This window comes from Xyrauchen texanus, chromosome 27 (genome assembly GCF_025860055.1).
Source record: "Xyrauchen texanus isolate HMW12.3.18 chromosome 27, RBS_HiC_50CHRs, whole genome shotgun sequence".
Taxonomy (NCBI): Eukaryota; Metazoa; Chordata; class Actinopteri; order Cypriniformes; family Catostomidae; genus Xyrauchen; species Xyrauchen texanus.
This window is the reverse complement of record NC_068302.1, coordinates 29,004,880-29,032,075: the sequence shown is the minus strand read 5'-3', so window position 1 is coordinate 29,032,075 and position 27,196 is coordinate 29,004,880.

Below are 27,196 nucleotides of genomic sequence, written 5' to 3'. Positions count from 1 at the left end.
TTTCTGCTTGACAAACATGTCCAATCATGTTTTAGTTGTGATGAACTACACAATACTGTAGGACACCTGACATCATCCATACTTTAGGACCAGTTGGTTAAAAGTAATTGCAAAGAAGGCTAAGAAAAGGTCTTGGTGTGATATTTTATTATCTAACGCAATGAAAGTGTCAAAAAACTTTTTGGGGCAATTGTACCTGCATAAAATTAGCCAATTTCTACTCAATTCTACCCAGGTATGCTTGTTTACGTGATTAAAATTAAAACCCGCAATTAAACAAAATAAAGTGTTGTTTTGATGTTCTTTTTGCATTGTGGTTATGTTTGACTGGGGTTAATGAGAAAGAGACGGGGCACTCATCACCGTAAACCCTCTCACTGAACTCAGCGTGTTCTCACCCACCCCGAACACAGATCTAATTGGGGGCAATCACTCAGATAAAAAGGCTGTGGAACAGCACGTCTAGGCTCCCCACACAGACACACACACACACACACACAGACACACACACACACACACACACACACACATACACTTTCTCGCTCTCTCTGTCCTTCTCCATCTCTCTCTCTAATTCTCCCTTCTACTCTTGTCTGTTAGCCCTCCCATTAAAATGCCATGTCCTTCTTTCATTTCTAGTGATCCAACCAGCTGGCTTTTGTTTTTTGTGGGAGAAGAAGAGGCAGAGAGAAAGAGGAAGATATGGAGAGAGAGAGAGGGTTGTTGACTGGTGCCATTGTCTCTGACCTTATTAAATCCCCTCCTTGAAAGAGACCCCACAGGTTTTCTAAAAATGTTCTCTTTCTGTTCTGTCTCTTCCTTCAATGTTAAAGGTGAAGTATGTATTTTTTGATGTTGAAACACTTTCTCTTATCCCAATTTAACTGTGCAGAGGCAACTACAAGTATGCCATTTGTAGGCTGATTTCCCCAAATCTAAAAACTGTAGCTCTTGCATTATCAAAACATTACTGTGTTTGTTTGAGAAAATCCAACTAGCCAAGAAGTGACTGCCCACTTCCATGACACACTGTGAATGATGCAATCGAGTGGGTCTCCCTACACCCTGAAACTACTATATATATATATATATATTTGACATTTTTGCGATATACTTTAAGTGAATTGATTCATTCATTAGAATGAGCAACTTTTAATCTACAGTTTTAAAAATGTGCCATTGTTTTTAATTCAATCACATTATCTACAATGCTTCATGTGATTGTAGTTTATTCCTTCATTAAAGATGTTAAGTACACATGCTTGTAACTTGTCCAATTTTCAAATATGTTTGTGCATGAAATCAAAATTTGTAATATTGTGATTCATCTCAGAGCTAGAGCCTAGAACTCTTTTATGAAGAATTTTATGAAATCCCTATGGAACAAATTAATGATACACTGTAAAATCAAATTATTTGACCTTAATTTGACTTCTCAAGGCAATCGGTTTGCATGCTTTTTCACACTTATTTAGCTCAAGTAAATAATTGTTAAATAATTACAAGTAAACTTAACTGATCTGTGATTAAAGTTGTAACGCCTGAAGGAAAACACAAGAGCTGGAACTAGGCACAGCAAAAGTAGCATTTAATAAAATAAACAAAGTACAAAATAATGGAGTAATCACTGGAAAAAAGAAATCATCCACAATGGGAAAAAGTCAGGAACAAAGGAAACATCAACAATTGGCAAAACACAGGCAACATCTACAATGGCCTCAGGTAATACACAGGAAGTCAAACACATAACTGACAAAGGTAAAACAGACATCAGGGCAATATATACACAGATAACAAGGTAAATGAAACACAAGTGAGAAACAATGGGGAACAGTTGGAAGTGATCAGAGCAGGGGATTGTGGGAAGTGTAGTATGGGGGGATCGTAACAAAAGTAGGCTATAGTTGTTTTTATTTTATTTTTTTAAATTGGTTATTGCATGTATTATACAGTATAATGGAAATTATGACTGGATTCTAGGTTAACTATTAGGTACATTGAATTCTCACTTCTTAGTACACATGAATCTTCACTTTTGAAAAGTACAATTGAGGACTGAAGAATGGCTTGAATTTAACAGGCTCCAAGTTCACCAGAGGTAACACTAATCACCCTAAAGTGACTTGACACAAATCACAACTATCCACTAGCTACAACAAAACAACTGTCACGATCACACCAGGCTCTCACTCACTCATTCAGCCTTCACACTCACCAGAATATTAATCATGCACATCTGACACTCACCAGCCCTCATCACCAGCACTATAAGACGAGAACACATACCCTCAGTCATTGTCTGTCCTCCTCTGATGCTACAGGCTACTTACCTCAAAACCTACCTACTGCAAGCATCTATTGTATCCTACCAGTCATTAGTTAGTCATTCCAAGTCCTATTTCTTTTCATCTTCTCCCTAATTTTTGTGCATGTGCTCTGGAAACCTGCAAGATAAACCCACATTTACTATCATACCATCCTTCAAAAACAAAAAGCATCCAGTGAGTGGTAGTTTTGTGGACAAAAATGCCTTGTTGATCACAGAGTTTAACGGAGAATGGCCAGACTGGTTCAAGCTGATAGAAAGGCTATGGCAGGAGTGTAGATTCCAGGGGCTCCCCCCAATAATCAAAACAAGCAAGTACCCCCCAAAGTACTCCCCATGATGTGACATTTCAAGTACTGTTTAAAGGGGTCATATAATGGTACATGCACTTTTTCAAGTTGATTGTACTGAAATGTGTGTTGGCTGTGCCTGTACACAACCATCCTATTATGATAAAAATCCATCCAGTGTTTTTGTTTTAATCTCCTTATATATTTTCCCTTGCCTCAAATCGAGCCGTTCGACCGTGTGACGTCACACGGTCGGACGCCCCTCCCAGGACTGTTGATTGACAGCAGTATTTCAACACAGACCCGCCCTTGCTCGTGAGCGAGCTGTCAATCATAGTCCGTCATCATTGTTGATACACTGGAGCAGAATGGCGCCTAAGCGATTGTGGTGTTCTGTTCTTCGGTGTAATAACGAACACAGCAGTCATTTTGATGTTCCTAAATCTGAACCGCTGAAGACGCAGTGGCTGAGTTTTGTTTACGATGGGAATATTCCCCACGAGCAACGTCAATGCGTTCATGTTTGCGCGAATCATTTTTCACCAGACTGCTTTATAAACGAGGGTCAGTATAAAGCTGGTTTTGCTAAGAAGCTGCTGCTGAAAAAAGATTCGGTACCAACTATTTATATTCCCTCTGCACCTCCAGAAGAAGTAAGTGTAACGTTTTATTAACCTTTATATTAATCTTTGCAAATCGCTTGCACGCTTCACAATGAATGTGGCTAATGTTTACACTCAGGGTACATTACGGCATGTTTTCCATAACGTTACGACGTTCTCAATATAATTCATAATCCCACGTTTATAATGAACAATGCGTTATGGTTATTGTGTTATTAAAAACTGTGTACGCAGGAGTTACAGTTAACATGGTAACACTAAGTTACACCTGGATTACTTGTATGTTACTGATTAAGAAGTAATGTCAAATAAACAGTTATACGGAGAATAACTCCAGAACGGAGGGGCGGGGTGACCAAAGCTCATTATCATTTAAAGTCATATGCTCTGAAACGGCGTGCTGAAAACAGAGCTGTTTTTGAGCAGGTAAAATTAGTGTTTTCTTAAAATACTAATGAGAATTTTTAATAAAAGTATATTACAAAGTTTTCATTTAGACCCTAAAGATTCATATTAACTTGTACAAAAATGGCATTATATGACCCCTTTAATTAGGACCACTTAAATGTTTATATTAATGACAACTTTAGGGTTAAGAGAGTATGGGTAACTTAATTGAAACTTGGTATAGGATCGTATCGAAAAGAAAATAAGTAGTATCCCCCATCCCTAATGAATGGGAAAAAATACTTCCGAAATTAAGATGGCTGTAAAGGTGGGCAGGGACGGTAGAAGTTTAGAAAATACCTGTTTGGAAACATAATTTTTTTTGCAATTGCTTTTGGTGGCGCTAGTGGTGCAGAAATGTCTCACTTCACCGTTAAATCACAATGAATATTGTAAATGTTAACAATAACAACACCTCAGATATTTGTGGAGCAGGTGCATGTTTTTCCAGAGGAAGCAGACTGCGGTGAAGAGGCCTGTTCATGATTACCACATAGGGTTCAGAACAGAGAGAATCTGTTGATTTGGAAATGGTACAAAATAAAATATGCACAATGATTGCAAGCTCTTTAACTGAAGAGCCACAGCCACCCGCTCTCTGACGTTGCCCCCCTCTTGGCATCTCTCAGAGGGTTGTGTTGCTCATAGTGTTGGAGTCAGTGTTAGGTTACGGATGGTACTGTTGGATGAAGAGGATGGTTGGAGGCTAATAGGGTGGAGCAGGCTGACTATTGAGAGAGCCAACCCCACTTAGCTCCTTTACTCCTCTCTCTCCCTCCCTATCCTTTCTGTATTACCATGTAGAGTCTTGCTTTGCTGCTCTGGTCAATTACAAATGTCTTACTGCAGTGTTTAAATAAAAACGGAGCATTGGATTTATGTTGTGCAGTTGACTTCATTCTGAACAAATGGGGGTAATATATTAGGTAAAACGCAAGATATCGTTGAGAGAAGCTGACAAATCTAAACTTTTTGACATCGCTCAGCCACTGTTCAATAAAAACAGCTAATCAAATATTGCAGTGAGGTTATGAATCCAAGTCAAAGTGCTCTGAATTATCTTGTTACATTAAACATGAGAGCTGTACCACGGCACTCAGTTCGAGCATGTGTGTGCTTATGCGTCTGTGTGCGCACTAGAGCTCCAATCATGTTACACCTCTCCAGTATCAATTAAAACCAACAGTCCACTCGGCACTCATCTTCTGCATCTATTTATCCATATCTCTCTCTCTCTTTCTCTCCCAGCCAGTGAAAACATTAACATAAGTAAAGCTCTCTCCACGACCGGCTTCTATGTAGCTGCGTGTATCTGCAGAGACACAGGGGAAAACACTGTGGTCCAGGAGAGCAGCTAATGAGTGAGCGTTGGTGAGCCAGGAGCTGATGGGTAAAGCCACACGGCCCTGCCGATGGGAGAGGACTAGTGTAATTGTTCAGCCTCTTGTCTCTGTTGATACAGGCTCTTCAGATAGCATGTGATTTAGCTAAAAGCCATCTCCAGGCCAAGTAATTAGAGACACCATTTAGGCCTGGCATTAGCCTGATCCACTGCTATCGACAAAGGACACACATGCACACACTCTTTACTACCAATTTAACAACACACAGTGGGTGTTATTCAAGCTATTCGTGGTGAGATTTGTCGCCCAGTGTGACAGAGTAAGTGAGTGGACAAGTGTGTGTGTGTGTGTGTGTGTGTGTGTGTGTGTGTGTGTGTGTGTGTGTGTGTGTGTGTGTGTGTTTGTGCGTGCTTGGGCATGTGTTCCTTAATATGTTTTCACTCTCTGAGCAGGGTGTTTATTGATTTGTTTAAACACTGAGATCACTGTATGTCCTCAGACAGAGGCTGTACATTTGTCAGACAGAAATGTTCTGTGTGTAAGGGGTTGTTTGTCTGTGCGTATTGCTGGGTTCACACTCTAACAGCGGTGGGTCAGTGTGGCAATTAAACCCATCTAAAGAGTGACTCAACAGCCACGAGGACACACACACACACACACACACACACACACACACACACACACACACACATACTGTAGATGCAACACACTGCTTCACACAAACACATCACAGTCTCTTTTCCAAAGGAAAATTCTGTCATCATTTACTCACCCTCATTTTATTCCAAAATTGCATGACTGTCTTTCTTCCGTGGAACAGAAAATGAGATGTTAGGCAGAATGTTCAGTATGTCACCATTCACTTTCATTGTGTGTGTGTATATATATATATATATATATATATATATGCATTAAAAGTAAATGTTACATTCTGTCTAATGTCTCCTCTTGTTTTCTATGGAAGAAAGAAAGTCAAATTGGTTTGGAATGAGGGTGAGTTAATGATGGCAGAGTCGCCATTTTTGGGTGAACTATCCCTTTTAGGGTTCAGATTGATATTCGGAGACATGGACACAATACATTTCCTATCTAATCTAACAGATACCTTTCTTAAAGTCAACATAAAATTGACCGTATAGACTTTATTATATTATACTGTGTATATATATATATATTATGCATATATTATATTATTTATATGAAATATTTGTCTTCATAATTTATTCATATGACATGTTGTCTTCACAATTTTATCAAAATGTAATATGCAACTTGCTCGACCTCTAATGTCTCAAATTCCTCTTACATTTTCAACCCTTCACCTACAATAACACCATATAATGACCACTTTTCACGATACACAGTTACTAATGGACAAAATCCTTTTTCTCATTGAATATCCTGTTTCATTCAAACAGATATGCCACAAAACAAAAAAATAAATAAACATGAAATGGATTGCGAACATCATTTCATGCTGACTTTAAGTATTAAAAACTTCATCTGAAATCATCTTTGGTGGGATTGGACACTGTTGCAAGGCAGATTCAAACTCGCATCACCTGCTCGAGCACCTCTAATATCCATAGAACCTCAAAAGTCATTCTGAATGTGTACCTGAGTAAAGTAACACAAAACAGAATTTGTGTAAGTTTGACAGCAAACAAAAGGGAAAAGTCAAACCCTAACGCTTAGCAGGTCTTTAATAGTTAATAAAAACAACATCCAAGAAAAGCATTCCCTGGGTGGGCTCTGCTGAGATGAAAAAGAGAAATGTGATAGAATTTACTGGAATAAAGTGATAGGCTGAAAGTAGGAACAAACAGCGAGAAATCGAGACAGGAGTGTCTGTGGAGAGATGAAGTTAAAAAGACCAGGGAGCCTCTTGTGGCACCTCTCTCCCTCTCTGCCATACTCTTTATGGGTTACCTGATTCCCTGACAGTTTGTTTTAAATTTGACCATGCAGATGTTTCTCTGGGTGACTGACTTTTATAGTTTAGAAAAGATTATATCAGTTTCCCGCAGATTGTGTTACTGTATTTAAAAAAGAACCGACGGTGGAGAGAGAAATAGAAAAGGAGGGAGGAAAGAGAGAAAGAGGCCAAGGGGCCTGGGGGAGCAGGGGAGCGGGACTGGAAGGTGAACGCTGTAGGTCTTTAAATCCTGGGGTCTCAGTGGCACAAAGAAAAAGAGAGAAAAAGGGTCAAGAAAACTGTGTTGGAAGTTGAGCGAAGTTCAGGGGAGCCAGGTTTGGCTTATAGCATTAGACACAGATTCTTTCTAATTTCAAAGGACAACATAAGCGTCAAATTTGAGGATATTAGTTTTTGATAGGCAGCTGGGGCAAAGAACTTTGAGGGAAAAACACACTGTTCCCATTAACGACTTCAGCTTCCACTCCAGCCTGCCAGAGAAAAGCACACATACTGGGTCTTTGCTTCTGAGAGTGATCTCCCTTTCACTCTCTACCTCCTTCCTCCTTGCTATCTCTAAATCTTTCTCCTTCTACTTCTGTTTAATTATCCTTCTCTCCATATCTGTCTTTTAAGAATGACTGAATTAGTGTGTGTAAACTTTACATGGTTTACATACTGTTGTACTTAAGTTGCTTAGCCAGATAATGGAAAAATTAGACAGTCCTCTGAAATTTCATAAACATTTAGAGTATTTACATTCTATTTCCTAAATAGCATCTGATACCACTTGGCAGGAGCATTAGGGGGCTCTAAAGGACATAGGGTTATAGAAATGGGTCGAGTGGGCTAAACGGCACATGAAAAACCACCAATATAAGGAGAAAAATTAAATAAGGGATATTAGGTGGATATAACAGAGAACTTCACTGCTGCCCGTGTCAGAAAGCATTTTCCATTGTTACTCTGTCAGAGCTAATTTAAAAGGTCATCAATCCTGTGGGTGGAACTTAATTAAACCCCATCAACATCAAGCCTTTCTTTTCCTTATGAAAACATGTAGAAAACCAATGGATGAATATCAAAGAAATGGATAGCACCAACTTGGAGGATGAACCACGATAAGTATGAGGTCATTTTGAAAAGGTCATTGAGAAAAAACAACATTTGGGTTATAGTATTGATTATCTATGTTGGTTTGTAAAATTTTTAAGTTATCAGAGATCTGATCAATTATATGAATACTTCACCCAAAAATGGAAATTTCATCATCATTTTCTTCATGTCCTCATGTTGTTTCCTAACCCGCATTACTTTCTTTCCTCCATGAAACAGAAAAGGAGACTTTAGGCAGAATGTTAGTATCTGTCACTATTCACTTTCATTGTATGGAAAAAAGATGCATTCAAAATGAATGGTGACTGAGACTAACATTCTGCCTAACATCTCTTTGAATCACCCCTGAATCTCATTAATGAGATTTTTTTGGGTCACTTATCCATTAAAATCAGATTAAACCATCTGGAAATGAGCTTCCCCTTCTGTCGCTCTCTCCACGTTGTGTCGGAGAAGCGACACTAGGGGTCTCTCTTGAGCGCCGATATCCACCTCTGATCTATGAAAAAAGGCCAATGAGAGTTGGCAGCCAGTATTTGCATGTCCCGCCCCCGGACATACTAAGCAGTGCAAATACGGGAGTTCATTCAGAAAATTTCTTCGGAGCCGATGGTCTGTCTGCAGTTTGCTGCGAGTTACACACCACTATAAACGTTCCTGTTTCCTCTGACGATCTGCATGCTGTTGGATCTTGACGGCGCACAACAGCGGCTTTCTCCTTCACATTGCACGGCGTGCATTGTTGCCCCTGAGCGCTTCGACAGCGCAGACACACACACACACACTGTGTATTAAAAGAGTAAATTCTTATTAAAAGAGTAATTTCTCTAAAAGAGCAAACACAGCGGCGTTGAACGTTCTTTTAAGGATGCGTCTTTTTCAAGATGCCTTTCTGCCCCTGTGTCGTTCCTGGATGCGGTAGAGTGCTTTCCGCTTCAGACGGCCACAGGCGCTGTCTCGTGTGTTTGGGCCGCGATCACACCGAGGCGGCGTTTGTGGATGGTTCATGTTCTCACTGCGAGAACATGACCATGACCACGTTGCGGTCGCGGCTTGCTTTCAACAGAAAGCAAGCCACCCCAGCTGCACCCCGCATTGCTCCTTCTTCCCACGGGATTGAGGACGGTGCGGTTGGCGCTGGGGGCGATTTGGGGGCGGCAGCGGGTGCAGTTTCGCCGGGTAACCCCCCGCGAACCTCCCGTTCCCCGACACGCTCGATGGTTTCCGTCTACGCTCGCGGCGATAGCAGCTCGCCTCACGGCCTGGCTGTCTATCCTCCCGAGTCCGAAGCAGATGAGCTCGCCGCTGCATCGGAGAGTGCGGCGTCTGATGCCGAGGATTCCCCTGGACTGCCGCCTTCGGGCCAGCAGGCCCAGGCTGAGGCCGACGCTCAGATGTCCGACATGCTTGCCCGGGCCGCCATGAGCGTGGGGTTGGATTGGAACCCTCCATCCTCCCCACAGCCTTCACGGTTGGATGATTGGTTCCTGGGGGCGGCGCGCCGTTCGCGGCCTCGCAACCCCCCGGTTCCTTTCTTCCCGGAGGTGCATGATGAGCTGACGTCTACGTGGAGAGCCCCGCTCTCCGCTCGTCTAGGTGCCACCCGCTCAGGTTCCTGAGAGGCGCCCGGAGGTTGAATCCCTCCCGGCCAGGCCTAGTTCCCTCCTGGGATCTCTCGGTAGTCTTGGCAGGACTCCAGAGACCTCCCTTTGAGCCGCTCGAATCAGTTGGACTCAGGGCCCTCTCTCTTAAGACGGCCCTGCTGATCGCGCTCACCTCCATTAAGAGGGTCGGGGACCTGCAAGCGTTCTCTGTCAGCAACACTTGCCTGGAGTTCGGTCCGGCAGATACGTCTGTGATCCTAAGACCGCGACCGGGCTATGTGCCTAAGGTTCCTACCACACCATTCCGAGATCAGGTAGTGAACCTGCAAGCCTGCCCCGGAGGAGGCAGACCCAGCCCTTTCGTTGCTGTGTCCAGTGCGCGCCCTGCACATTTACCTGGACCGCACACAGAGCACCAGACGCTCTGAGCAGCTCTTTGTCTGCTTTGGGGGATGGCAGAAAGGGAATGCCGTCTCCAAACAGAGGCTCGCCCACTGGGTTGTCGACGCCATCACACTGGCTTATCACACCCAGGCCGTGCCCCTACCCTTACGGGTCCGAGCTCACTCAACAAGGGGTGTTGCGTCCTCGTGGGCACGTGGCCACGTGGGCCAAGGGCACCTCCCTAGCAGACATCTGTAGAGCCGCAGGTTGGGCAACACCCAACACCTTCGCGAGGTTTTACAACCTCCGCGTTGAGTCGGTTGCGTCTCGTGTTTTCTCAGATCCGAGCCCGTAGAACTCGGTAACACGTAGACCGACCGGCCGGGTGGATCGCTTGCGCCCAGCGCCCTTTTCCTGACGTCAAGGTAAAGTAGTGCGCCTTCTTCCCAGGGCACCCCACTCCGAGTCGGGACCCTGGTCGATTCCTCCCTAGCCCTCCGGGTCCGCGGTTCAGCGGAGGAACTCGCCGACCCAAGCCACTGCGGGTATCCTGATGGCTACCCTGTACTGGTATAGGTGCTCCACAGGTAAAATAGAAGGCCTCCTGCGCGGACGCCCCCTGTGCGTATTTCCACGGTTCTGTCCCCTTACGAGCGGACCCCCATGTCTCCCTTAGGCAGTTACAGCTGCCCCGGTCGCCGTGCTGTAGCAACTCCCCCCTTCGAGGCTGGGATCTACCACCGCACCATACTTTCCACACGAGCCCTAAGACGGCCGTGTGACGTGTCTACCACTTTTCCTCCCCAAGAAAAAGGGCAGGTGTGGTCTCCGCAAGAGGGTCTGGTAAGACCCCCTTCCCTATATGCGTGTAAGGGCCCCGGCCGTGATTGCTCTATGCGAGAAACGTAGAGAGAAAGAGGCCCAGCCAGGCTGGCCCGTTCCCATGTTGGCAAACATCGCCTTGTTCCCCTCCCAGGGTAACTAGAAGGATCCCGATGTTCGTATGGGGCATTGGGGAAGGGTACGTGCAGCCGGGTACAGACGATGCGTGGCACTGGATGAATCCCTGCCCACCTCTGTATCGGCAGTTCACGTACACGGTTCAGCACATGGCAAGATTGGAATGGGTCCTCTAGTGTCGCTTCTCCGACACAACGTGGAGAGAGCGACAGAAGGGGAACGTTTGGTTACGTATGTAACCTCCGTTCCCGAGGGAGGGAACGACACGTTGTGTCTTTCCTCCGCCATGTCACTGAACCGAGCCACTGTTGTGGCCGGACCATTTCTGGCTCCTCAGAAAAATCCTGAATGAACTCCCGTATTTGCGCCGCTTAAATACCCGTATGTCCGGGGGCGGGACATGCAAATACTGGCTGCCAACTCTCATTGGCCTTTTTTCATAGATCAGAGGTGGATATCGGCGCTCAAGAGAGACCCCTAGTGTCGCTTCTCCGACACAACGTGTCATTCCCTCCCTCGGGGAACGGAGGTTACATACGTAACCAAACGTTTCCCACACCACAGTTAGTGACTAACCCATCCTACTGACGAGCATGTTTACAGCGCACAGTTTCCAGTACTGTATGCTGTACGTCCCACCCCACTGTAAGAGCCTGAAACTGCTTCACACTTGAGAGGATGCTTGAGCCACAATGGCAGATGTGTAACCTGGCAAAGGCGTAGCAGCCGCATTCTTTAAAAAGGTGATTCTTGTCCCCCGCACTTATCTAAGCTAAACCCATACTGAGTCCAAATGGTGGATTTGTGTACAGTATTCTTTGCGTTTTGTTACTTTGGGCTGATTGAGCGACCATCCAGCCAATCACAGGTGAGTTTCATGAGCCATAACATCCCTTACGTAATAGACCATCAGTCAGACAATCTAATCAATGCGGCTCTGTTCATTTCAAGTTGCTTTCAACAATGCTCATTTATCCATGTTTTTTATCGGCATTGATGTTGATCTAATTTACTAATTTAGAGATGAGGAACACACAAATGAGAGTTATTTATTGGCATTATTACGAGAAATGCACTGAAAAAAAACAAAGGACAATCCTTCTTTTAAGCACACATTATAAGTGGAGTTTATATCAGCACTGTAGTCTTCATAAAGTTATGCTTTTTACATTATGTTTATGAGGTAATAGTTTAATTGGATGTTTTCCCAATTTAAGCAGATTAGATCTGTTAAATATGTAAGCTATTTTTAATATCAGCTCCTGTTTTTTACCTCTATGTTGGTGTGCAATCGACAAACTGTAGGAAAAAAGATAGATCTGCTGTGTTCTTTGAACATTTAGGCATTTTACCGAATTGAATATATATGTAGATACGTTTTTTTACACATGAAAATATGGACGTTATTGAATGTTATTATAAATATTATAAGACTTTTTATTGTTGTCATTTGATAAAAATCATGCTCAGCAGCTCACACATTGTAGGGAAATTATACATATGCTTTGTTCTTGTAAGGCAAAATCTTCTAAATTCTCTTTGTAGGTTTGTAGACACAAATTGAAAAAGATTACAATTTTCTTTTGATAGTTGATTAATTAAAATAATTGAAATTAAATTAACTAATTTCACAGAAGACACTCATTTGTCACTACCTTCTGCTATCACCAGAAATGGTCACAGAATGAATCATTAAATGGATCTGAATGAATTTTGATGATCATAGACAAAAAACTCGAGCCACTTGAATACATTTAAATGAATGCTATGCCCTGCCTTTCCCCATATCTGTCAGTCAGCTCAAATAAAACTTTGACACTATCCCACACCCCCTGTAACAGTCAAAGACAACACATGCTTTTTGACAGACTTTAGCCTTTTAGTTCAGGGTGACTTTGTAAACATTGTTCCAAGATATCTCACCCTCTGAATTTTAGGTACAAATTGAGTTCCACTCTTTTGCAGATTTGGTGCAGATACACACAAATTGAGTTAAAGAAAATTAGATTACGATCAGTTACATCATGCATTAAGTTCATGTTTTAAAGAGTTTAGTTACTGACTTTTTCTTTCCCTGTCTTGCTCTCCTTTTGCTTTGAAAAATAACAACCATTAAGAACGTTAATTAACCACTGTCTGACTGACTGTCTGACTGTCTGTCTGTCTGTCTGTCAACCTACTTACCTACCTATTGCTCTTTCTTTTTATCCATCGTCCATCTGTCTATCCATCTATCTATCTAGTATCCATCTGTCCATCCGTCTGTCTGCCAATCATTCAATCAATCAATCAATCATTCAATCAATCTACCTACCTACTGTAACAGAACCACAGACTCGAAGATAGTGTTGAACCCGGAGGTATAGTTTATTGTAGGGAAAAGGGAAGTAGGAGAAACTGAGTGCACAATGACGTGCAACGGAGTGAGTATCAGGGGAGGTTGATGAAGGGGCGATGTAGTGATGAGCCTTGACACACCTGATGGTTGGAGAGGAGAACTTGGTAATAAGTCGCTGTGATGAAGGAGCGAGGAGCCCGGAATGGCGACAGCTGGAAGGCAATGCCGAGGCACCTTGAGGGAGGAGCGCTGAACACGCCGGAGCGTTGGAGAGGAGATAATCGTCGTATGTTTACTGGAACGAAGGAGCGATGAGCGTTAGATGGAAGCCAGGAATCGTCTTGGAGAAGGAGCAGGTAAGTGAGTCTATGTTCACGTGTGAGATCAGACAAAGAGTGAACGGAGAGTGGAGCTTTTATGTTGTGACGCAGATTGATGAGGGAACAGGTTTCAGGTGCGGGTGATTAGTACTCTGGAGAGAGGGAATGTGGAGTGAAAGTGCTGGGAGTGTCAGGCTGAACTGTTACATTACCCCCTCCAGGGGCTGCTCCCGAGGGGCGTGTAGTCCGGCGTCTGGGGCACCCATGACCACGAGGAACAGGTCGATCTGGGTGGGTATCGTGGAAGTGGGAAAGAAGGGTGGGATCCAAGATGTCATTACGAGGTATCCACGATCTTTCCTCTGGTCCATATCCCTCCCAGTCGATGAGATACTCCAAGCGACCTCTACGGCGCCGGGAGTCCAGGATGTCTCGGACTGCGTAAGCAGGACCATCTTCTAGGGGTAATGGTTGGGGAGGCGCATCCGTAGGGTCCTGTTCCGTGGAGCGAAGAGAGAGAGTTGGGTGGTGAGGTTTTAGCAGAGAGACATGAAAGGTAGGGTGTATACGGAATTCAGGTGGGAGTTGGAGTTGGTAGGTGACAGGGTTAATCTGTTTGGAGATTGTGAAAGGGCCAATGAAACGGGGACTTAGCTATTTGCAAGGGAGGCGTAACCCGATGTCTCTTGTGGACAGCCAAACCCTTTGTCCAGGATGGTAGGTCGGAGTGGGAGCTCTGCGGTTGTCAGCAGAACCCTTCTGATGGTGTATTGCATGTTGCAGGTGGTGATGAGCCAAGTTCCAGGTTCTCTCACTCTCTCGGAACCAATGATCGACGGCTGGTAGTTCCGAGGGATCCCCGGACCATGGGAATAAGGGGGGTTGTTAGCCCAACACACATTGGAATGGGGTGAGCTTGGTGGAGGATTGTCGTAGTGAGTTCTGGGCGTACTCAGCCCAGGGAAGGAAACGACTCCAACGGTTTTGTCAATGATGACAGAAGGTTCTGAGGAAGCACCCGATTTCCTGTATCTTCCTTTCTGTCTGTCCATTGCTCTGAGGATGGTAACCAGAAGTGAGACTGATGGTTACCCCCAGGAGAGAAAAGAAGGCCTTCCAGACTCGGGAGATAAACTGAGGTCCGCGATCTGAGACTATGTCTTCCGGGACTCCGTAGTTGCGGAAGGTACAGATCCAAGATGGCGGCGCGGTAGCACGCAGCGGCCACTCCGGATCCACAATGGTGCTATTTTTGTTAAAAAAGCCAGACTTTTGCAACACATGGACATCGGAGCAACTGGTGTTCGTGTCTACCATCGCCAGACACTACTGAAATATAAGACTCATGCCAAGCTGCATGATGACCTGCAAGAGGCGCTACGCGTACTCGGCTTGCTGCGGAGACCAGGCCTCCAGCCCTCGGCGTCGCCTGATGCCGGTGGCCGGGGGAGAGGACGTCGTAAGCGGTGTGCGAGAAAGTGGAAGCACGGAAAGAGGGCGGGGGTCCATGCTAGGCTAAAACAAACCCTAGCCGGCCGGCTCTCCCGCCTATCCTGCTCTCAAATGTTTGCTCCCTGGACAATAAACTGGACTATATCCGACTCCAGCAGGCTACGCAGCGTGAGTTTAGAGACTGCTGCGTCTTTGTTTTCACGGAGACGTGGCTCAGCGACAGAGTTCCGGATGCCGCCATTCAGCTAGACGGGCTCGCCTCATTTCGTGCCGACAGAAATACAGCTCTCTCGCGGTAAGACTCGCGGTGGTGGCTTGTGTGTTTACATCAACACGGAATGGTGCAAGAACTCTATGCTAGTCTCTAGTTACTGTTCATCGCTGTTGGAGCTTGTAACTGTTAGATGCAGACCTTTTATCTACCACGGGAATTCACCACTGTTTGCATAACCGAGTTTACATTCCCCAGCTAACGCTAAGGAAGCGCTCTGTGAACTGTATGGGGCTATGAGCTGAACTGCAGAACGCTCACCCCGACGGACTGTTTATTGTCGCCGGAGATTTCAACCATGCAAATCTCAAGACAGTGCTCCCTAAATTCCATCAGTATGTGGACTTTGCAACGAGAGGGGCTGAACGCGCTTGATCTTGTTTACACAAACATCCTAGGCGCGTGACGGGCGGAGCCCCGCCCCCACCTCGGCTACTCAGACCACATCTCTGTTATGTTAATTCCAGCATACAGACCGCTCGTCAGACGCACAAAACCGCTTCAGAAGCAGGTGAAAACCTGGCCAGCAGGTGCCATCTCTGCTCTTCAGGACTGTTTTGAGTGTACTGACTGGCACATGTTCAGGGAGGCTGCAACATATGGCGATTCTACCAACTTGGAGGAATACACAGCATCAGTGACCAGCTACATCAGCAAGTGCATTGATGATGTCACTTTCTCCAAGACCATCACCACACGCTCCAACCAGAAGCCGTGGATGACTGCGGAGGTGCGCACGCTGCTGAGGTCCCGAGACTCCGCCTTCAGAGCAGGCGATAAGGCAGCCCTAAGAACAGCTAGGGCCAAACTGTCACGGGCAATCAGAGAGGCAAAGCGCGCACACGCCCAGAGAATCCACAGTCACTTCCAGGACAGTGGTGACACGCGGCGCATGTGGCAGGGCATCCAGGTCATCACCAACTACAGGACAACATCAGTTGCCTGTGACAAAGATGCCTCCCTTCCAGATGCGCTGAATGACTTCTACGCTCGGTTTGAAGTGCAGAACTACGTGATGGCGAGGAAGTCCACCCCTCCTCCCAACGACCAGGTGCTCTGTCTTACCACGGCAGATGTGAGGAAAACTCTACGTAGAGTCAACCCACGGAAGGCTGCTGGACCAGACAACATTCCTGGCAGAGTGCTCAGAGGATGTGCAGACCAGCTAGCAGATGTTCTTACCGACATCTTCAACATCTCTCTGAGCAGCGCCGTTGTTCCAACGTGCTTCAAGGCCACCACCATCATCCCCATGCCAAAGAAGTCTTCAGTGTCCTGCCTCAACGACTACCGTCCCGTCGCACTTACACCCATCATCATGAAGTGCTTCGAGAGGCTCGTCATGAGGCAGATTAAGACCCAGCTGCCCCCTCACTAGACCCACTGCAGTTTGCGTATCGTTCAAACCGTTCAACGGACGATGCCATCACCACAACCCTCAATCTGGCCCTCACCCACCTAGACAATAAGGACTCATACGTTCGAATGCTGTTCATAGATTTCAACTCAGCATTCAACACAATCATTCCCCAGCACCTGATTGGAAAGCTGAACCTGCTGGGCCTGGACACCTCCCTCTGCAACTGGATCCTGGACTTCCTGACTGGGAGACCTCAGTCAGTCCGGATCGGGAACAGCATCTCCACCACCACCACACTGAGCACTGGGGCCCCCAGGGCTGTGTGCTCAGTCCACTGCTGTTCACTCTGCTGACTCACGACTGTGCAGCAATGCACAGCTCGAATCACATCATCAAGTTCGCCGATGACACGACTGTGGTGGGTCTCATCAGCAAGAACAACGAGTCAGCATACAGAGAGGAGGTGCAGCGGCTGACGAACTGGTGTAGAGCCAACAACCTGTCCCTGAATGTCGACAAAACAAAAGAGATGGTTGTTGACTTTAGGAGAGCACAAGGTGAACACACTCCGCTGAACATCGACGGCTCCTCTGTGGAGATCGTCAAAAGCACCAAATTCCTTGGTGTTCACTTGGCGGAGAACCTCACCTGGTCCCTCAACACCAGCTCTATCACCAAGAAAGCCCAGCAGCGTCTCTACTTTCTTCGAAGGCTGAGGAAAGCACATCTCCCAACCCCCATCCTCACTACATTCTATAGAGGGACTATTGAGAGCATCCTGAGCAGCTGCATCACAGCCTGGTTTGGGACTTGCACCGTTTCGGACCGCAAAGCCTTGCAGAGGATAGTGAGGACAGCTGAGAAGATCATTGGGGTCTCTCTTCCCTCCATCAAAGACATTTACAAAAAACACTGTATCCGCAAAGCAACCAGCATTGTGGACGACCCCACACACCCCTCACACAAACTCTTTACCCTCCTCCCGTCTGGCAAGAGGTACCGAAGCATTCGGGCCCTCACGGCCAGACTGTGTAACAGCTTCTTCCCCCAAGCCATCAGGCTCCTCAATACTCAGAGACTGGTTTGACACACATGTGTCCTAAGTTGCACTTTAATTACTGTCACTTTATAACTGTCTGCTACCTCAATAACTGCTATGTGCATAGAACACTATCTCATAGTATGTTATGTTTACATTTTTTAGAAACTGTCATCTTTTTGCACTACTGAGTACTGGTCGGCGCTGCACTGTCTATTGTCCTGTTCATTGTCAGTAATTTGTTGTACTGTCCTGTACTTTTTGCACATGTTTGCACGTGCACTTTATATAGGTATGTATAGGTAGTTTATATAGGTATTTTATTTCGTTGTGTAGTCTCATGTGGTCCTATGTTGGTCCTTTGTTGTTTTTATGTAGCACCATGGTCCTGGAGGAACGTTGTCTCGTTTTGCTGTGTACTGTACTAACTGTATATGGTTGAAACGACAATAAAAACCACTTGACTTGACACCTGATTGAAAAGGGCCTCAGCAGTTTCTAGGGCTGTGGGGAGACCCTTGAGGGGAAGTAGTTTGCAGGCCTTTGAGAAACGGTCTACTGCGACCAGGATGTCAGTATAACCTTCGGAAGAGGGTAGATCAGTGATGAAGTCTACCACTAGATGTGACCAGGGGCGACGAGGAACAGGTAGAGGAAGGAGTTTGCCTGCAGGAAGTCGGCGCGGGGTTCGGGAGATGGCACATTCCACACATCCTTGGAGATACCTTCGAATGTCAAGTTCCATACGTGGCTACCAGAATTTGTCCTGGAGAAGGGAGAGAGTTCTGTTACTCCCGGGATGACCAGTACCCAAGGAGGAGTGAAGGGAATCGATGAGGATTATACGTAGTGAAGTGGGAACGTAGGTTTTGTCTGCAGGGCAGTTAGGTGGAGCTGGCTCGGTGACGGTTGCTTTGGCGATGTCCTCGTCCAAGGACCATTGAATGGGACTAACCACGATGTTGGGAGAAAGAATGGTATCTGGGACTTCCTGGCTCTCCTCAGGGGCATAGAGAAGAGACAGTGCGTCTGCCTTGACATTATTGTTACCTGGGCGGTAGGAGATAGAGAAGTTGAACCGGGAGAAGAAGAGGGCCCATCGTGCTTGTCGAGGGTTCAGGCGGCGAGCCTCACGGAGGTATTCCAGGTTCTTATGGTCAGTTAGCACCAGGAAAGGGTGTTTAGCTCCTTCAAGCCAGTGTCGCCATTCTTCCAAGGCTAGTTTGATTGCCAGAACCTCCCGGTTACCAATGTCGTAGTTGAGCTCAGCAGAGTTGAGTTTCCTGGAGAAGTAGGCACAAGGGTGAAGTCTGGACGGTTTCCCCTGTTGTTGGGAGAGGACAGCTCCCACGCCGGTGGTGGAGGCATCTACTTCTACAAGGAAGGGCTTGTTAGGGTCCGGATGGAAGAGAAGGGGAGCCATTGTAAAAGCTGTTTTGAGACGTTGGAAGGCCAAGGAGGCCGAGGGGGACCAGGTTAAAGACTTAGAGGGAACTGAAGTTCTCAATGAAACAGCGGTAGAAGTTGGAGAAGCCCAGAAAGCGTTGGAGCTCCTTAATGGTCGTAGGAGTGGGCCAGGTTCGCACTGCCTCTACCTTACCCTCATCCATCTGGATGCCTTCAGGACTTAGGTTGTAGCCGAGGAACTGAAGTGAGCGCAGGTGAAAGGAACACTTTTCAGCCTTGAGGTATAGACGGTGGTCCCTGAGCTTCTTAAGTACTAGCTCGACATGCTGGCGATGGACCGTTTCATTTGTGGAGTAGATGAGAATATCGTCGATGTAGACGATGACAAACTGATTGAGGTACTCCCGGAAAACCTCATTCATGAAGCCCTGGAACACAGATGGGGCATTGACCAGACCATACGGCATCACCCGGTATTCATAGTGGCCAGTTGGGGTGACGAAACAGTCTTCCATTCGTCTCCCTTCCGAATGCGAATAAGATTATAGGCGCTGCGTAGGACAAGCTTGGTAAAGATAGTCGCTCCTCTCAACAACTCCAGGGCAGCAGGAACTAGGGGAAGAGGGTACCGGAACTTCACGGTTATCTTGTTGAGAGCACGATAATCAATACAGGGACGGAGACCTCCGTCCTTCTTGGCCACAAAGAAGAAGCTAGAGGCAGCTGGAGAGGTGGATGGGCGAATGTAACCCTGAGAGAGAGCCTCCGTTATGTACTCTTCCATGGCGGCCTGCAGAATGGAGAGAGGGTAGATCTTACCTCTGGGTACAGGTTCGCCCGGCAGGAGGTCGATAGAGCAGTCCCAGGGTCGGTGAGGTGGTAGTTGTGATGCCTGTAGGGGACAGAATATGTCCTGAAAGTGGGAGTAGCAGGAGGGAAACTCTCTGGACTGTGAGCTGGTCGGGCTTTCGATGGAAGTGGTGTTTAAATGGACAACAGATTCCCTGGAAGTAGTAGAGAGGTTTGGAGCAGGTAGGTTGGGAAAACAGGTGGAGAAGCATTTGGGTCCCCACTTCAGAACTTCAACGGAAGACCAGCAGATGACGGGAGAGTGTTGGACGAGCCAGGGGCGGCCTAGGATTATGTCAGTAGTGGAGTTATCTAGTACCAGTAGGGTAATATCCTCCGTGTGCAGGCATCCTACTTGAAGCTTGATGGGGCCGACCCAGTGACGGACATGCCCCCTGCCCAAAGGTTTGCCAATTATGGTTTGGATCTGGAGACAGGGTTCACAGGTGTGTTTCTGGAGGAGGAGACGTTTGCAGAGCGTGCCAGAGATGAAATTGCCGGCTGACCCAGAGTCGAGGAGCGCGGGTACTGAGAGAGTGGAAGCAGAGGCTGAAAGTGAGACCTTAGTTAGGAGTGGGGAAGAGCTGATTCTTGGAGAGTGTAAATAACTCACCAAAGGGCGAGGTGGACGAATGGGACACGAAGAGATTACGTGTCCCTCCTTTCCGCAGTACAGACACAACCTCCGGGTCAAACGGTGTTGGCACTCAGCAGGGGACAGGCGGTAGGAGTCCAGCTGCATGTTGTCACCTTCGGGTTCATAGGAATAGTTGGAGAGTGGTTGGACAACAGCTGGAGGAAGTGGCACCGTAGGCAGCTCGGCAAGACAAGACCTCATACGATTAGCCACCCGGATGGAAAGTAGTATGAAGCGCTCTAGACCCATAGCATCATCAAAAGAAGAGAGATGTAGTCGCAGCCGTTGTTCCAACCCCAAGCGGTAAACAGTGAGGAGAGACGACTCATTCCATCCACTGGAGGCTGCTAGTGTGTGAAATTTCAGAGCGTAGTCGTTGATGGAACTCTTACCCTGGCGGAGGTTATACAGTTGTTCACCTTGCGATGTATCCCCTGCGGGGAAACCAAAAACTTCCCGGAAGTGTTGGGTGAAGCCGTCAAAGGATAGAGTTACGGGGCTATTGGAGTCCCAGAGAGGTTGGGCCCATTGTAATGCTTGTCCAGTTAGAAGAGAGATGATGAATGCCACCTTAGAGCGTTCTGTGGGGAAACGATGTGGTTGCATCTCTATAGTTAGTGAACACTGAGTCAGAAAGCCACTGCAGTACTCCGCCACTCCTGAGTAGGGCGCTGGGTTGGCGACGGGTGTCGAAGAATGACCCGGAGAAGAAATAGCGGAAGTGCCGGTGGATAATGGCGGAGCGGAGGGATCCAAGTTGTGAGTGAGTGCTTGCTGAAGAGCATCCACGAGGGCTTGAATGGGATCAGGTCCTTCCGGGTTCATGATGTTGGGGGTCTGATCTTCTGTAACAGAACCACAGACTCGAAGATAGTGTTGAACCCGGAGGTATAGTTTATTGTAGGGAAAAGGGAAGTAGGAGAAACTGAGTGCACAATGACGTGCAACGGAGTGAGTATCAGGGGAGGTTGATGAAGGGGCGATGGAGTGATGAGCCTTGACACACCTGATGGTTGGAGAGGAGAACTTGGTAATAAGTCGCTGTGATGAAGGAGCGAGGAGCCCGGAATGGCGACAGCTGGAAGGCAATGCCGAGGCACCTTGAGGGAGGAGCGCTGAACACGCCAGAGCGTTGGAGAGGAGATAATCGTCGTATGTTTGCTGGAACGAAGGAGCGATGAGCGTTAGATGGAAGCCAGGAATCGTCTTGGAGAAAGAGCAGGTAAGTGAGTCTATGTTCACGTGTGAGATCAGACAAAGAGTGAACGGAGAGTGGAGCTTTTATGTTGTGACGCAGATTGATGAGGGAACAGGTTTCAGGTGCGGGTGAATAGTACTCTGGAGAGAGGGAACGTGGAGTGAAAGTGCTGGGAGTGTCAGGCTGAACTGTTACACCTACCTAAAACTCTTTCTTTTTTTTATCCATCCATCCATACATCTACCTATCTATCTACAGCATCATCCATCTTTTTATCTATTTGTCTGACTGTTTAGGCTATATAACCTGTATATATAATCTATATATATATATATATATATATATATATATATATATATATATATATATAAAACATGCTCTTTTGAGACAGCATTAAAGATTGTCTTGACAAATTTTACCTATCTAGTTAAACATAATCGGTGTAAGATTGTGCATGTAAATTTGTTCATTTAAACTTGATGGGCCAAACAATTGAAGTTCTGGATGTAGAGCTTTCGATTAAATTTGTAGTTTTTATATCAAAATCTCTACTACCATTGCTGTGACCTTTGCCTCTTCCACTGACACTCACCCTTTTCTCTGTGATTCAACAGCTTGCTTGGATAAAATCTCCTACTTTGAAGTTTGTGTCCTCTGGCCTGAATCTGGGGGTTTGTCAGTTTGAAGCGAGGCAGTTGTTGACTTGATTTTCTTGAATCAAGATGAAAGACCAATCTGTCTTTCTATTGCATTTGATCAGCGAGTTCCAGTGACTTCTATGCTTTCCGGTTCATCACGGTCAACCTCTGATCCACTCATGACAGTATGATAGAGGTAACGGTGGAGTGTCAGAGAGCCCCTGACTATGGCTTCTCTCTCTTTATCTCAGTGTCATCAATGACTTTGATTATTATGGGTTCAGTGATAGAATGGAAGTGCTGTCATTTGCCTGTAATAGCAGCACAATCAGGCACTAACACTCAAACTCTATTGCTGTAGATGGGGCCAAACATTTACCCCAGTGTGTGCCTGCACATTTCTTCTTTACATGCTGTTTACGCAGAGAGATGTCCATGATGTCCAAAAAAGTGTGCACTGCTCCCGTTCTTCCTCTCTTTTCCTCTCTCTCTCATGATTGGCTTTCTAACTGTACATTATATAATATATATATATATATATATACTCATGTTTTCAATTGTGTTGCTCTTAGGTTGACAAGCTCTTATGTATATGTTCTCTTTAATCTGCCTCTTCATTAGAGCAGTGTTAAGAATGGAGGGGGAGTAAGATGGAGAGAAAAAAGAAGAGAATAAGTAGAGAAATGGAAGAGAGAGAGAGATAGTTAAGGGCAGCTGAGCATCTCCCTGAAGTGTTTCTGGCTCACCTTTAATCTATGGAAATGTGTGTATTAGATGAGAAGTAATTGTAAAGTGGAGTTTGACCATTAAAATGTCTGGAGAGCATGCTTGATCAGCCATCCAAAGATAGAGCTGAGATAATCGCCGTCACCTGCAGGCCACTGATGATGGGGACGGAATTAATTTGTGGCGGAGGAAAACAAATTAAAGTACTCGCCACTGAGCTCTCTATTAGACAATAGCATATATAAATATTTGATCTTGGGCGATACAGGTTTGCATAGGTTTAGCACATGCTCATCGAGACGAGAGCTCACACTTTAACCACGCTGGGTTCGGATGAGCTCTCCTTAACCCCGTCATCCTCATCTCTTTCTTCCATCTCAGCTCTCTTTCCAATCCCTCTCTCTCTCTTTTCCTCAGCAACTGTTGTTTTTTGTTCAGCAGACTGATTCTCCATGTCTGAAGCTATAGCTGCATCAACCCTATTTTATCTGTTGAGAAAAAGCATTAACCCCTCATAAAGAATTTTGAATGAATCGTGCTTAATAAGATTCAGCTGACACTATTTAAAATGTCAGAAAGCTTTATGAATATTGCTATAAATTTAAATGGGCTCTGTAATTGGGAGTAAGATTTACAGTCTCACCGACTCCAAAATGTGTGTGTGTGTTTCTTCAGAATGCTGTTTTTAAAATAAAGTTAATGATCATCTGGGGTTTAACGATATGATAATTTTTTATATATTTTTTTACTTTATCATCTGCTTTAAAATCTGCTGTGGGTTTTAAAAAAGCTAAATGTATTCATTCTAAAATCTAATTGTAAACTAATCATATAAAAATATGTTACTTCATGTGATGATGGTGTTTTTTTTTGTTTGTTTTTTTTTTACAATAGAAATAGTTTATAAACAGAAAATATATAAACATATCTTTGCCATGATAAAATGTGTTTTAGTTTTTCCATTCCCCAATTTCCATTCACACACAATCACTCACAATCACATATTTATATTAAATATTTTTAATTAAATAATGATTTACATGTGTCAGTTATTTTTCCCCTCTCACCTATTTAAATGAAAAGTTCACCAAAAAAATGTAATTCTCATAATTGATTCACCCTCATGCCATCTCAGATGTGAATGACTTTCTTTCTTCTGAACACAAACAAAGATATTTGAAGAATATTTCAGCTCTGTAGGTCCATACAAAACAAGTGAATGGGCACCAAAAATGTCATAAAGTCAGTATAAAGGTAATGCATTAGACTCCAGTGGTTAAATCTATATTTTCAGAGGTGATATGGTAAGTGTGGGTAAGAAACAGATAAATATTTAAGTCATTTTTACTATAAACTCTTCTCGCTGCCCAGTAGGTGGCGATATGCACAAAGAATGTGAATCGCCCAAAAGAAAAGAATGTGAAAGTAAAAATGAAGATTAATAGTAAAAAAGGATCTGTTTTTCATCCACACCTATCATATTGAAGATATTGATTTAACCACTGGAGTTGTATGGATTACGTTATATGCTGACGTCAGGGTTTCCGTTGTCCGGTAATTACCGGACATTGGCCGGTAAAAAAATTAAATGTCCGACAAAATTAAATCTCTCCGGTCAAATTGTCCGATTAAAATTGCCTAATAATCCCGTCCCCCTAACACAATCTGAATTTGAGAATAAGCCTAAAATGTATAAAGCAAAAATACACCGATCTCTTGCTATGTTATAAAGGAACAGGCTCTATCGTTTGAAAGTTATGAAACAACATCGCATGCTGCATTTCAAATAAAGCGCACGCCTAAAACGGCTGCAATATAGACCTAAACAACGAGCGATTGAGTGAGACGTTTCAAATATGGCCAGGCCCAGGCAGACTAGCTTTAAAAGCTTTTTCAGAGGCCAGACGATGGTGAATCAGGAACATCTCATTATAGATAGATCAGTGCTTCTAATCCGCGCATTCGTGCAGTTTGTTTTCTCTATCATCAAAACTGAATAGCCTATGTTCATCAGTGCATGGTTACAGTCTATATCAAGCAGGGACACGTTTGTGTGCATTTTATTTTGTGATTTCACGGAATTAATAGAGAGTCTCCACAACGGCGATAGATTGAAACGCAGCGTCCTAGTGAAGATTGCGCAACTTCGCGCAGCGCGTCGTCCATGCAACTGATAGCAGCGGACACGGCAGCTCAGCTTGATTTCAAAAACAACAGATTTTAGCGCTAGATCTCTTATTTAATAACGGACTAAATGAATGATCTGCTAGTTAACTGGAGATGTTTTATTTATTTGTATTAGGTACATCCGTGCCTCAATGTTTCAAAAAGTGAATGTGTGTGAAACCACAGTAAAAAACAATTACCGTTGATTGACGCCAATCGGACGTTCATGTTTTTTTTCCGTCTATTTGAAAGTTAAGCTAATAATAATATGTTGCATTCTATACGGCCTGATTGTGTCATTTTTTAAGTTACATAGACTGCCACCAGTTTTCCTCAACTTGACTAATTAAGAGGCGATATATTTGACCGGGATATCATCAAAATGTCCGTAAAACGAAACCTCTGCCGGTCACTTTGACCGGCACCATTTTTTTCTAGCGGAAACTCTGGCTGACGTTATGTGCTTTGGGGCTTCAAATTGTTGGTACCCATTCACTTGCATTGTTTGGACCAATAGAGCTGAGATATTCTTATAAAAATCTTTGTTTGTGTTCAGCAGAAGAAAGTCATACACATCTTGGATGGCATGAGGGTGAGTAAATGATGAGAACATTTACATTTTTGAGTGAACTATCCCTTTAACTGAAAATAATGGTGACATGTCACTTTAAATTATATGACGAAGAGAAAATGACGCCATTTGAGTAAACAGAGACATCAAAGTTGGTAAGTTCTAGGCTGCGTCCAAAAACTGGAAAATGCTGCCTTCGGAGGCTGTATTCGGAGGTAGGATGAAATAAGGTACTTTTCAAACTGTTCTTAGACCAGATTCCATAAGGGTTCCATTAATTTAAACGCTGTTGTTTAAGCCATTAACTATAACTTAATTGTTGACGTCAGCTGCAAACGTTACTTTCATTTAACACTCACAAATGGTTGTTTCTTCATGCTTGACCACATAAAATAAACAGAATATTTAAATATATATATATATATATAAAAAAAATGTTAATTATTATTTATTATTATTATTATATATTTTTTTATTTTATTAGTCATAATATTGTTGATTATTAAATGCAAATGATTGGAGGCCACAACGTTGATAATATAGAGCAGCAACCATTTTGCTTTGAATGACTAAATTCGGAATCAAATACTGCCAAATTATGATAGAATGCGATTACGAATTTAGCCCTTGGAAGAAGTGTGGTGGATAGCCTACATTATAATTTTAATTTATGCCTGAGTGAGCTGGCAAACGTTTTTTATTTTATTTTTTTAAGTGTATTGTCAACTATGATTGCTTGCTTTACATATATTAAAATGTTCAAAACGGCAACGTGCAAATGACACTCCTTTCATAAAATGCCTCTGCTTGTATCTAATCTACGCCTATTAATTCCTTAATAGTGTATCCAAGTGTTTTAAAGAATGTCCTAATGATTACTTAATACAAGTAGGCCTGTTGCTCGGTTTTAGTCGACACAGTAGCGCAACTCAGACCAAAGAGCATCGGTGTTGATGTTCCTGGTTTGATTAGCTGACAACAGGCAGCCGTAATTATCTCAGCTTGCGTTAATGACTGTGTTGGTGCGCATGCAGAGAGTTACTAACGCGCTGCTCCTCCCTCTCGCGCTGTGACTTAATGAGGATGGTGCTCTAATGAGCGGGATTTAATGGATTTATTGGCGTTTAGGGCTCCGCTGTACAGGGCTCCCTGATGTCAAACTGCTTTAATTGGCGTATGGAGTAGTTCGCCCTAAAGTCCACTAATTTGTCTGCTA